General features: G+C 41.5%; 1 long non-coding RNA gene across 2 annotated transcripts; it reads left to right on the top strand.

Moving 5' to 3' along the window:
- Positions 1 to 275: 275 nt before the first annotated feature.
- LOC129736514 (uncharacterized) lies at positions 276 to 10,233 on the top strand. Of its 2 annotated transcripts, none has more exons than XR_008733227.1 (3): positions 276 to 523; positions 1,447 to 1,489; positions 9,301 to 10,233. It is a non-coding gene; the product is annotated as an uncharacterized LOC129736514 (long non-coding RNA). The 2 variants fall into 2 exon arrangements; XR_008733228.1 differs by lacking the exon at positions 9,301 to 10,233 and adding an exon at positions 5,628 to 5,839.
- The last annotated feature ends 564 nt before the right edge of the window (positions 10,234 to 10,797 follow it).

The following is a 10,797-nucleotide window of genomic DNA, read 5'->3' as shown; positions in this document are numbered from 1 at the left end:
CAAGAAAACTTATTTTTCGTATGCTAATCTTGTATCTGAATATATACCCTAATCCTAGTATTCATATCTCTGCCCTCCGTAATCATGAGCCCATCTCTAATGTTTCTTTTGTTCAGAAAAGGTAAACTCTTCTCACTTTTCAGTAGCAGATTACACAAAGGGAACTTTATGGTATATATTACACTCACAAAGCAGTTTTCTCCATCTTGCAATCACTTTAAAGAAAAAAAAAAAAAAAACAACTTTCTTCTTATCTCATCTTCCTTCCTGCATGAATGTCTGAGATAATCAATGAAGTTCCTGTGTAGAGAATAAATTGAGCTCGAATGGCTCCTCTTAAACTGTACAATCAAAGAAAGTGGAGGGTTTTGCTGATGATTTTGATATTCAGTTTAACTTTCTTCACCAGGCTGTCAGCTCAGTGAAAGTGAGGTCAATCTGACCACACTCTTCCTAAAGGATCCTCTTCAGAACCATCTACTTGAGTATACATCTCCTGACAAATCAATGGCAGAATCGAGAGGTATGTACTTCGCCCAGAAACCTGGGGGCTGATTGTCCATCTTACGCAGCCGTTTCGGTGAGTGCAGCATGGGCGCAAGTCAGTACCTGATAACAATAGTAATGTTTAGCATATGTATCCCGGTGATGTAAATGCCTGCCTGAAGGTGCAGGACAACAGAGATGCAGACCTCTGTCCTACAATGTAGAGAGATTCAGATGATGGGAAGTATGTGGGGATATGGGTGCACATGTGCACACACACACACACACACACAACTGTTTCTGTGAAAGGGTGGTAAATGAGTGACACTCGTAAACTAAGATTCTGGAGTTGCTGATTCAGAAATCTGAGTTTTTTACAGGGCAGATATTGGGAGGGAAAAAACTAAGCAAAATATAGGAGCTTGCAGAGGCCAAGAAACCTGCCTTTCCCTCTTTCAATGTGATTTTGCATTTCTTGGCCAGGAACACTTGCTGCGAGATCTGGGGTAGGGGTTGTTGTGCTCCTGAGAAGTTATAGAATGGTGGGGCTGCTGCACAAGAGCAACACAAGTAAGTGTAATGAACGTGACAAAATCCCCCCCAAACATCCTTTTGCTAAATTATCCAGATCCAGACAAATTTCTCAGGAGCGATCAACAGTTTTTTGAACCAATTTGGATCTGTCTCTAGGGTTACTACCCTCAGACATTTACCAGCGTGGGACTTTCCTGCTCAAGATGAGAAGGGAGCAAGGAGGTGAGAAGAGAGAGTAGGAACAAAACTCAAGGGCAGAGATCTGGAGTGCTAGAAAACTGGTTAGCTTGAGAGTTCCTTAAAATTCACACCTGGTGTCACTGAATCTGTGCCTTGCACTTGGGCCTGAGAGGTTTCATTGGTGAATCAGTTTCACCTGATCATGGACAAACCCCCATCACTCATCCTCCGCCTTTCCTCCCATAGGTTCTCTTCTGATCTTGTCTGCATCCTGATGTGAAATGAAGTGGTATGTATGAGAAAAAGGGTATTACATCCTGGGTAATATCCATTATGTTGCTCTCTATTAGCTCTCAGTTCTTGGGAGTGCATTACTGCATTACTTCTTTTGTGCCAATGCTATTCCATCGAGGCCAGTGCTGGCTTACTCAGTTGTATCAATGATTTCTTCTAAGGTGGCCTAGACAATATGTTGTAATATATATTATACTATGTGATTTTTAAATCAGCCTTCAAATGTATTCTAAAAATTTTGCAGCTCTTCAGCCAAATCCTGCTGTCCATCATGTGTAATGATGATTGCTGATTAGCAGAAAACAAATATAGAGGTGATTTTTAGACACATAAAAAAAGATCAGCTGAGTGAAGACAATCCTTTAGGAAGCTTAGGAATGAGAATTCTGCTTTGACCCGTATTGTAGAAAGCTTTTCATTTGTCTTGTAAAAGAAGAAACAAAATACATTAAATAATTTTGGAATTGTATATGGTACAATACAAAAGTGTCAAAAAGTTAAATATGAATTGAGACATATTTTCACTTATTCTGAATTACAATTGTATTCAGATAATTTTTTCAGCTGCATAAATGAACTAAAGTTTATTCCCTCAATTTTAAGAGCATTTAAATAATGCTACTTTTCTGTTTTGTGAATGCATTTTTAGACAACTAAGATCACATTTCTATTCTGGAAATGTTACAATATTTTAAAATAATTTTGATATGTAGAAACATTTAAAAGCTTTTTTTATAAAAAGATTTCTTACCATGCTTATGTTCTTCCCAGGAGAAGTTGTCATTACTGCAATGCTTTTAATATTCCTTTGTATCCCATATTAGCAGTGAATGATGCTAACATACAATTGTTTTTCTTAGCAATGTATATTGTATAGTCAAACTTTCTGTGAATGGTGATTGATATTCATTAACCCCAAAAGTCTTTAGCCTAATGCGCGGTGCAGCGTGATGCAGACTGTGTATGTAGCCAACCTGTCACAAGTAGAGAGGGCAAAGCTGCTGTGTTCCTCAGTACAACTTAGAAAGAATTGCAGTAATCGGCTCCACTTGCACCATTTACAGCTGCCTGGGGGTTGCTCTGGTTTGTGCTAGATAACCTAGAGCATGTACTGTGGGCAAAACTATATCACATTATATATTCCCACAGAGAAAAGTGCTGCCAGCACCCTGTGGGGCAGGAGTGCTGTCCCAGCAGAGGGTGCCTTCTCTGGATTGCCTTACGCGTGCTCCATGCACGTAGGCAATGCAAGGGGCAGGCACAGGAGAGGCGGTATTTCTGAGTGGCCATGTTAAACGAGGCCAAACTGAGGATATGCAAGACTCAGGCATGATTCCCTGTTGCCAGCCGTGCTCCATCCCTCAAACCTGAGCAGGCGATGTTTAGGAAGCTCCCTGCAGTCAGGGAGTCCTGACCTCTCTCTCACTATGACCACTCAGCTGGCCCAGATTTTTTTTTTTTTTTTTTTTTTTTTTTTTTTTGGTGTGTGTGTGTTGGGGACACATTTCTACCCAAAGGTAGGGCCCCACCTGCCTTCTCACCCCAGATTTTCAGTGTTTCATTGTATACTGGCCAAACGATGCTGCCTGTTTATCTGAGAGATGAAGTTTAAGAATAGAAGTATGTGCAAGACAAAAGAGAGGAGAGGGGTGGAAGGAGACAGTACTGATGCTGGTAGGGGTAGGTGAAGAGCAGGAGGGCTGCAGGATGTTGATCAGAAGGACCAATCTGGAAGGCACGTAAATCCATTTAACAGCTTGAAAACGGGTAGCCACATTAAAGGAAGTGGAAATAAAGTCAATTAGAGGCAAGAGGCATTAGTTGGGAGTGTCAGCTGGTGAACGGTGCCTAATTTGATATAGTCTAATCACATAGTTTGGCTATTTGATTACCAAATTGAGATCCAAACACTGCTCCTTCCAAGCAATCACTTCAGAAAAGAGGGTAGCTGGAATCGTCATGAGATCTGATCCATTCCTTAATTTAAATTAATTTTAAATAGCTGTAACACATGGGATGTAAAACCCAAGAAGCAAATAGTTGCTGAGACATGTGAAACATGGCTTTTCAGGGAAGCTGAGGCCACAGGGATAAGGACTGGGAGTTGGGCTAACCTGTGAATGTGCATGTGGAGTTTCACACACGTGTGCACTGGGAATAAGCCTGTAGAGACACTTCCCTGGCTGCTGTGCTCTTACTCTCTTACTCTCTATTGATAGTTACTCCTGTTCAGATGAAATGGGTCAAGAATGCCAGGAATCAGCTCACTTCCCAGTGATTATCCAGTGGAGATGAATTAGACACACATCCGAGGGTTGTATGTACCTTGTACACCTTCATAAGAGCACGGGCAACCTCTCTAGTGCTGTTTACTATCTAGCATTAACAGAAATGGATAGCTAGGGGAAAAGCAGAGGAAACAGGAGACTTATAAAGTGATTTTTTTTTTCCTGACAATCAATGGTTTAGCAATTTCCTGAATCAGAGGTTACATCCAGACTTAAGAAGCTATCCTCTGTGAATTTGTCCAGTCTCTTTAAATCTGTAAGTATTTTTGGCCTCTTATACTGCAGCAGAAAATGTGCACAATTATATGCTCTGAGGAAAAAATGGCTTCCTCTTGTAAATGTGGTGCTTGCTCATTTCATTGGGTGCTCCTTCCTTCTGACACTGTGGGAAGAGTACCAACTATATTCTGGGCTGCATCAAAAGAAGCATGAACAGTAGGTCGAGGGAGGTGATTCTCCCTCTCTACTTTGCTCTTGTGAGATCCTACCTGTGGAGTGCTGCATCCAGCTCTGGGGCCCCCAGCATGGAGGAAGTCCAGAGGAGGGCCATGAAGATAACCAGAGGGCTGGAGTGCCTCTCCTATGAAGACAGGCTGAGAAAGTTGGGGTTGTTCAGGCTGGAGAAGAGAAAGCTCTGGGGAGACTTTACAGCAGCCTCTCAATACCTAAGGGGAAGTACAATAAAGCTGGAGAGGGACTTTTTACAAGGGCCTATAGTTATAGGACAAGGGCGAATGGCTTTGAGCTGAAAGAGGATAGATTTAGATTAGATATTAGGAAGAAATTCTTTACTGTGAGGGTGGCAAGAAACTGGCACATGATGCCCAGAGAAGCTGTGGGTGCCCCATCCCTGGAAGTGTTCAAGGCCAGGTTGGATGGGGTTTTGAGCAACCTGGTCTAGTGAATGATGTCCCTGTCCAGGGCAGAGGAGTTGGAACTAGATGATCTTTAAAGTCCCTTCCAACCCAAAGCATTCATGATTCTATGGTATGATTCTAAGAGGAATAATCAATGCCTGCATGCTTCTGCTGGGCAGTTTGTAGCCTTACACATCTCTGTCAAGTCCCCCTCAGTTCTCAATCTTGCTCACTAAAAAGTGTGAATTTCTTACATTTGTTCTCAGCCATGGTGCCCTTCCCTCGTCTTTTTCTAGCTCTTTTTCATATTTGATGACTGGGTCCAGGCATATTGTTCAAGGTTTTCCTTCCTCTGTCTCATTTGCCTGTCCAGTCGTTGTTATCCGTGTTGCAGGAAGAGGACTTCTCTGGCAATTTTGCCACTGTATTCCTGGAAGTATTTTGCCCATTCTGAAGCTTATCTGAAGGCTGGACACAGAAAGAGCTCTGCCCATATTATAAGCAGTATTTCTAGTGTCTGTGATCTGCTAAAGTGGAACAAGACAGTGCAGTGTGTATCTCCTTTAAAGGACCTATTTGATGTTACACTGTGTCTGTAATCAAACGGGTCATGATTCAGCATGAAATTATCCATCTTTGTGCAGAGAAACAGCCTTAGTGAGATGCTTTGAGTTAGACATGTGCTTAACTATGCAAATTGTTTTAAACCACTGATGTAAAAGGTGCACATGGGACCAGAGAGATGTGAAAACTTTGATTCCTGCTTGCTAGCACATGTAAGTGTGGACAATGCCAAACTTATGCTTCAGAGAAACAGAAAATCACCCCTACAAATGCCTCCATGTATAAGGGAGCTGCTCCAATTTGCACGAGAGCTGAAATGTAATCTAAGTTCTTCTGAGCAGGTAGCTGTGAGTATCAACTAAGAACAAAAGAACAAGTGAAAGAAGTATCCTAGGCAATTTTTGCAAAGAATTTCTGTTTTTAGGTTGGTCTGCGGGATCATCAGGATTGGACCTTAACACTAGCAACCTCCAGCAGACTGCAATGGCTCTGCCTTCAATACACTTCCACCCCTGTGTGTTATACAGCTGTAATACTGAACACACGAGACAGACAGCTGCCCTGAGGCATTCTCTGTAAAAACTTTCATATCACAACAGAACTGAACGTACCATTATAACGCCACGTCTCCTCTTCTTCGTGGTAAGAATTGTTCTGAAAACCAGAAAATGTCATGGAAGTGTTATAATAGACACATTCAGAATATATGGGTGAATTAGTTGTCCCCAATGATGTATTTAAGCTGTTCCTTCTACTATACATAGAGCAGGTTAAATATAATTAACGTTGGTCAAAGGGTCTTTTTTCTTTACATACTTTATGAATGTATTACCACAATTATCAGGAAGGAAAAAGGGAAAGTGTATTTCTTAATATCTGCTGGTATAAGCTCCTCTATGCCATTTCCATCGCAGCACATTTTTGCTCTCAGAGAAGCATGAATATTTTCTCTTTCCCTAAATCCCATAATTGTTTTATTGCTACATTAAAAAATGTAAATAATCATTCCCCTCCCCATAATAAATTAGACACAACCTGTCTAGCTCTGAAAATGAACATTTCAATATCTTCAGACACACAATGACATCATATCAATATTTAAAATCATTTTATGCATGTATTCCAGGTTGTCCAACTTCATTAAGGGCATTCATCAGCCCTCAGGCTACAGTGTATTCCCATCGGAGTTGTAGGCCTCAGGCCCTACCAAACAGAAATTTAAACTAACTTGCCTTTTTAATTCACATTATTCTCAAATATTCTCTTTTTTAACCCCCTGCCATGACTAAGGCATTTAGACCTGGCTATGATTTTGTGCACATCAACATTTAACAGACAAAATCCCAATTTTTATGTCAGAACTTGAGTACATGAAAATAATAGTCTTTCCCCTTTAATATCTCTTCTCTTTCCCCATCTGTCCCTGTTTCCTGGGTGCAATAATAACTGTGCTTCTTTTAATGTTGTATGCCAAGTTAGTAATTTGAGCTACAGGTTGATAGGGATATGGGGTTGTTGGGTTTTTATGTTTAAAAATTTACAAACATTTCAAACATATTAAGTTTCATTCTTTTTATTTCTCTTTCCAAAATAATTAAAAAAAAATCCTCTTGATCTATTTTTTATTCAGCTGAGGATGCACAGCATGGATAAATATCCCTGCTAGTGGCATCAAACTAGTATAAAAAAACTATTTTATTAGTATAAAATTTCCCCCTACCCCTCCAAAAAACCCAATCAATCTTCCCATTGTTCTGGTCTATGGGATGACTGGGGATCTGCTCCCCAAGATGTTTAATGACCTCCAACATTCCCAGGTAAAACTCACACACACTGCATGACACAGGAAACAAAATCATATCAAAAAAACTTTCTTTGCTACTGGCCAGACAGTGTAGATTTGGCTGCTGATTTAACCTCCCAGATTTGTGTGGAAAGGATTTAAATGTCCATAATTTGTTACAAAAAAGGATGGAAGCGTGTAGAAGTAGCCAGCTTAATATAATTTGCATCTGGGGATGGAACAAGCCTGAGAGAGATATTGGTGACTGAAAACGTAAAAGTTGATGCAATATATCTTAGAGTTAATAGCTCTTCTGACCAATATGTTCTGACCATGTTATAACTTTGTACGTGGCCAGAGACCTGGCAAGTGTAAAGACCAAGGAAAGATGAAAGAAAGAGAAATTAAAAGAAAAGAAAAAACCTAGTGACTGCAGGGCCAGCTTTTGGATCTTTTTTCATAAGTAGCATTTTTTTAAACAATGGCACTGCTCTCGATTTCCTTCTGCCCTCTGCATCTCTCTTCCCTCTCCCTTCCCGCCTTGTTTCAGTGTTCCCGAAGCCACTTTTTTCCTTAGTCACTCCCTTTTTTTGCTTTGTTCCTCTGGCTTTCACAGCCCTCTGGATTGAAGACCTCTCTTATGGCACACAATGCAGTCTGTCAAAGTAAGGGAAGTTCAACCTGCCCCGCTTGCCTGGGGTTCCTTTGGTGGTGGTACAACTAATCGTTGTCAATGCTTTATCCTTATAGAAAGAAACAGATACTGTCTCTCCTGTTGAGGTCCTGGATACAATTCCCATCCAGCAAAGCTCTGAGGTTCAGTTTCTCAAAGACATAGAAATCCACAAAAAGATTCAGCCTCCTAAGGCCAAAGTTTTCTGTCTGAAAACACTATTCAGCTCAAGGCAAATGGAAGTGAGTCAAAGGCTTCCATCAAGCTGTACCTCACCACAGCTAAGCAGCAGCTTGAAATATTCCCACTGCAGCCCAGAAAGCTCCACAGTGGCCTTGTTTGTTTTTTTTTTTTTAACCTAATTATTATCAGACTTACTCCTTTAAAAGTACCCAGAAAAATGTCCCGCTGTCCAACCATGAGGTGCTCTGAGTCATTTTGCCTCCTGTCCCAGTGGGGATTATCCTTATTGTGGTGGGGTCTGCTGTGCCAGGCATGCCAAGATATCTTCACTTTCAGGGTTCACCTTGAGGGCAGTCCTAGGGGAACGTGCTGCTGGTGACAGCCGCCCAGTCAGTGAAGACAGTCTGCAGCCTGCTTGTTTTCTCTCTACAGTCACCTGCCAACCTGATTATGGAAGAGTTGGAGTTGCTGGAGGAGTTTGTGTCCTTTGAAACTACTGGCAAGTACTGTGCAATAACTGAGTTGGCTTTCTTCCTGGAGATCTTGTCGTGGTGTGGCCCCTTCTCCACAGACTCCAGGGCAGACTGACCAACATACTGCAAGAACAAGCTAATCCTAACATTTCCATAGCTAGCCAGACCCTATCTGCACATGTTAAAAAAAAAAAAAAAAAAAGCTCGAAAAGAGAAGATGCTTGAGACAGGGAACGACCCTGACTGTTTAAGTAGATCACTGAGAAGGGAGAGGGTGCTGGTGGGGGTGGTGAAAGGGCAGTCAAGATTAGATCTCTGGGCATTATTGCAGTAAGTTATATAAATAATAATAACAACAGGACAAGAGAAAGGGAATGGAGGATGTGAAATAATCATGGTAAGGATCAGGGTGTGAGAAGAGGACTTTGAAACAGAGCTGGGAAGGAAAAGAATCACTATTGCATGGGATGAAGACAGAAGACAATGGATAAAGAGGAAGAGATGTAGGGAAAGTGCAAGCACACAGGCAAAGAACAGAGAAGAGGAGATGTAGAAACACAGATTAATCAAAAGAAGGAAAATATTAGAAAAACTGGAGAGAGATTGAAACCTCAGAAAGTCCAAATTTGAAGCTAAGTGAGGACAAAGAGGATGGAAAAGAAAAACATGTAAAAAGAAGGCCCAATAAAGAAATAACTGTAGAAAATATATTTAAAATAAAAGAAAAAGAAAGACAGAAAGAAAGAAATTCTGTGGAGATGGAGAGAGAATATGAGTGGGAACTAAGGGCAGTTTTCTTTTTTCTAAAGTACTGCAAGCCTTCCCATAAAAAGGGCTATATAAAAACTTGTCATTACTGTTGGTTATTTATGGCTCCTTTCTCATCAGGCAAGCTACACTGATGTAGTTATGTCCAGGCCTTGGAAAAGGATGGTGCCACTTCTGATGCTAGTTTAGATAAAAAGGTCTATGTTTATGTTTGCAGAGAGAATCTTATTTTCCTTGGTGGTGTGGCATCCTTATAACAGACCTGCACAGTGCAAATGAAAGGAGTTTGCTGGACTGGTGAAGCAATGTTTTCCTCTGGGTCTGGGTCTCCATGTCCACCCCCTGCCAGGACAGGTAAATCCCACACATGTAGTACCTGTACATATTGTTGACAAGTCTCTCCCTCTGTGAGGGATTGTGGGTGTCATGGGGATAAACATTTTGGGTCAGGCTTTGAGGTACCTTGGGGGAGGAGTGTGCATGGGGGAGGTTGCAAAGTGCCAGACTGTGCTGCACCTGACTATGGCCAAGGCATTTTGCTCTCTCATTTTCATGAACACATAATTCATTCATAAATTTTTAAAGGGGAAAGAATCATTGTTTAATGAACTTTTGTGAAGAAAACAGAGCGAGAGAGAAAAGAAACACTGTGGGCTCCTTACTCCCTAGACTTATGACCTGCATAACTTCAATCATTGTGTTATTTAGACAGCTTTCCTATTTAGCCAACATTAAATTTGTATGCTCCCACATGGTTGAGTTGCTACTTTTATTATCCATGCAGCTGAGATACTCTGAGGGAACATGATGGGTTGGGAGGAGGAGGGGAGGTGAGGACAGCCATCTCCAAAATGCAGTGGACATGTCTTTCTGGCTCTATGCTGGTTGCACTCCAGCAGGTACAAGCTGACGGGAATCGGCAGCAGCAGCCATGCGAACAAGGTCAGTGTTGGTTATTCTGTGACTTTTTTATTCTTCTGAGCACTCTGAAAATGTGGGTGTGCATGTTAAAACTGCCCTATGAGGCAGCTCTGACATGTGGGGCTGCCTGGCACAAACACAGCACATAATAACACAAAGTATTTGGCAGCATTACAGGGCTAATCTTTACGTAACTGTTCCCGGACAACTTCTCTGGTGTGCTGAGCACAAACAAGCTTTCCATCAGCCTTCGGCTGCATGCAGATTGTCTTGTGTCACCTGCTTCTCTGCTGAGCAAAGAGTGGCTGTGGTCATCTTTTGCATTCATAACTGACTCTCCCTAAATTGCCTCCTTGTTTTCCAAGGCTATTTATGAAGAGGTGTGTTTGTCAAGAACGTCCCCTTTTGTAGAATTTTTCCTCTTAAACACAGATGTATGCAGGAAATTATGTTGTGGATTGTTTTCAGGAGAGCAGTGGGAAAACATAGTCTGATTTTTCAATGGTTGCTCCCCTGTTGATTAAAGTCATAGGAGGAGGGATATCTTTTATAGTTAAGACTATAAAAGTCCCTGGTGTGGGACTTTGGGGACCTGAGATTGGAATTATAATGTTGCATTCCTTCTACCCTTTGCCCCTCTTGTCAGATTTCAATGTAAGCTCTTTATGATTATCTCCTATGGTTTTGTTGCCTGGTTCAGTGGGGCCTGGTCTCCATTAAGGCTTTTGTGCTGCAGACAGCAACACCAGGGCGCATACTGGCAGTAACAAAATCAGGGAAAGAAAATAATGAC

The sequence above is a fragment of the Falco cherrug genome, chromosome 7 (assembly GCF_023634085.1).
Source record: "Falco cherrug isolate bFalChe1 chromosome 7, bFalChe1.pri, whole genome shotgun sequence".
Classification (NCBI taxonomy): Eukaryota; Metazoa; Chordata; class Aves; order Falconiformes; family Falconidae; genus Falco; species Falco cherrug.
This window is presented reverse-complemented; position numbering and strand designations above follow the sequence as displayed.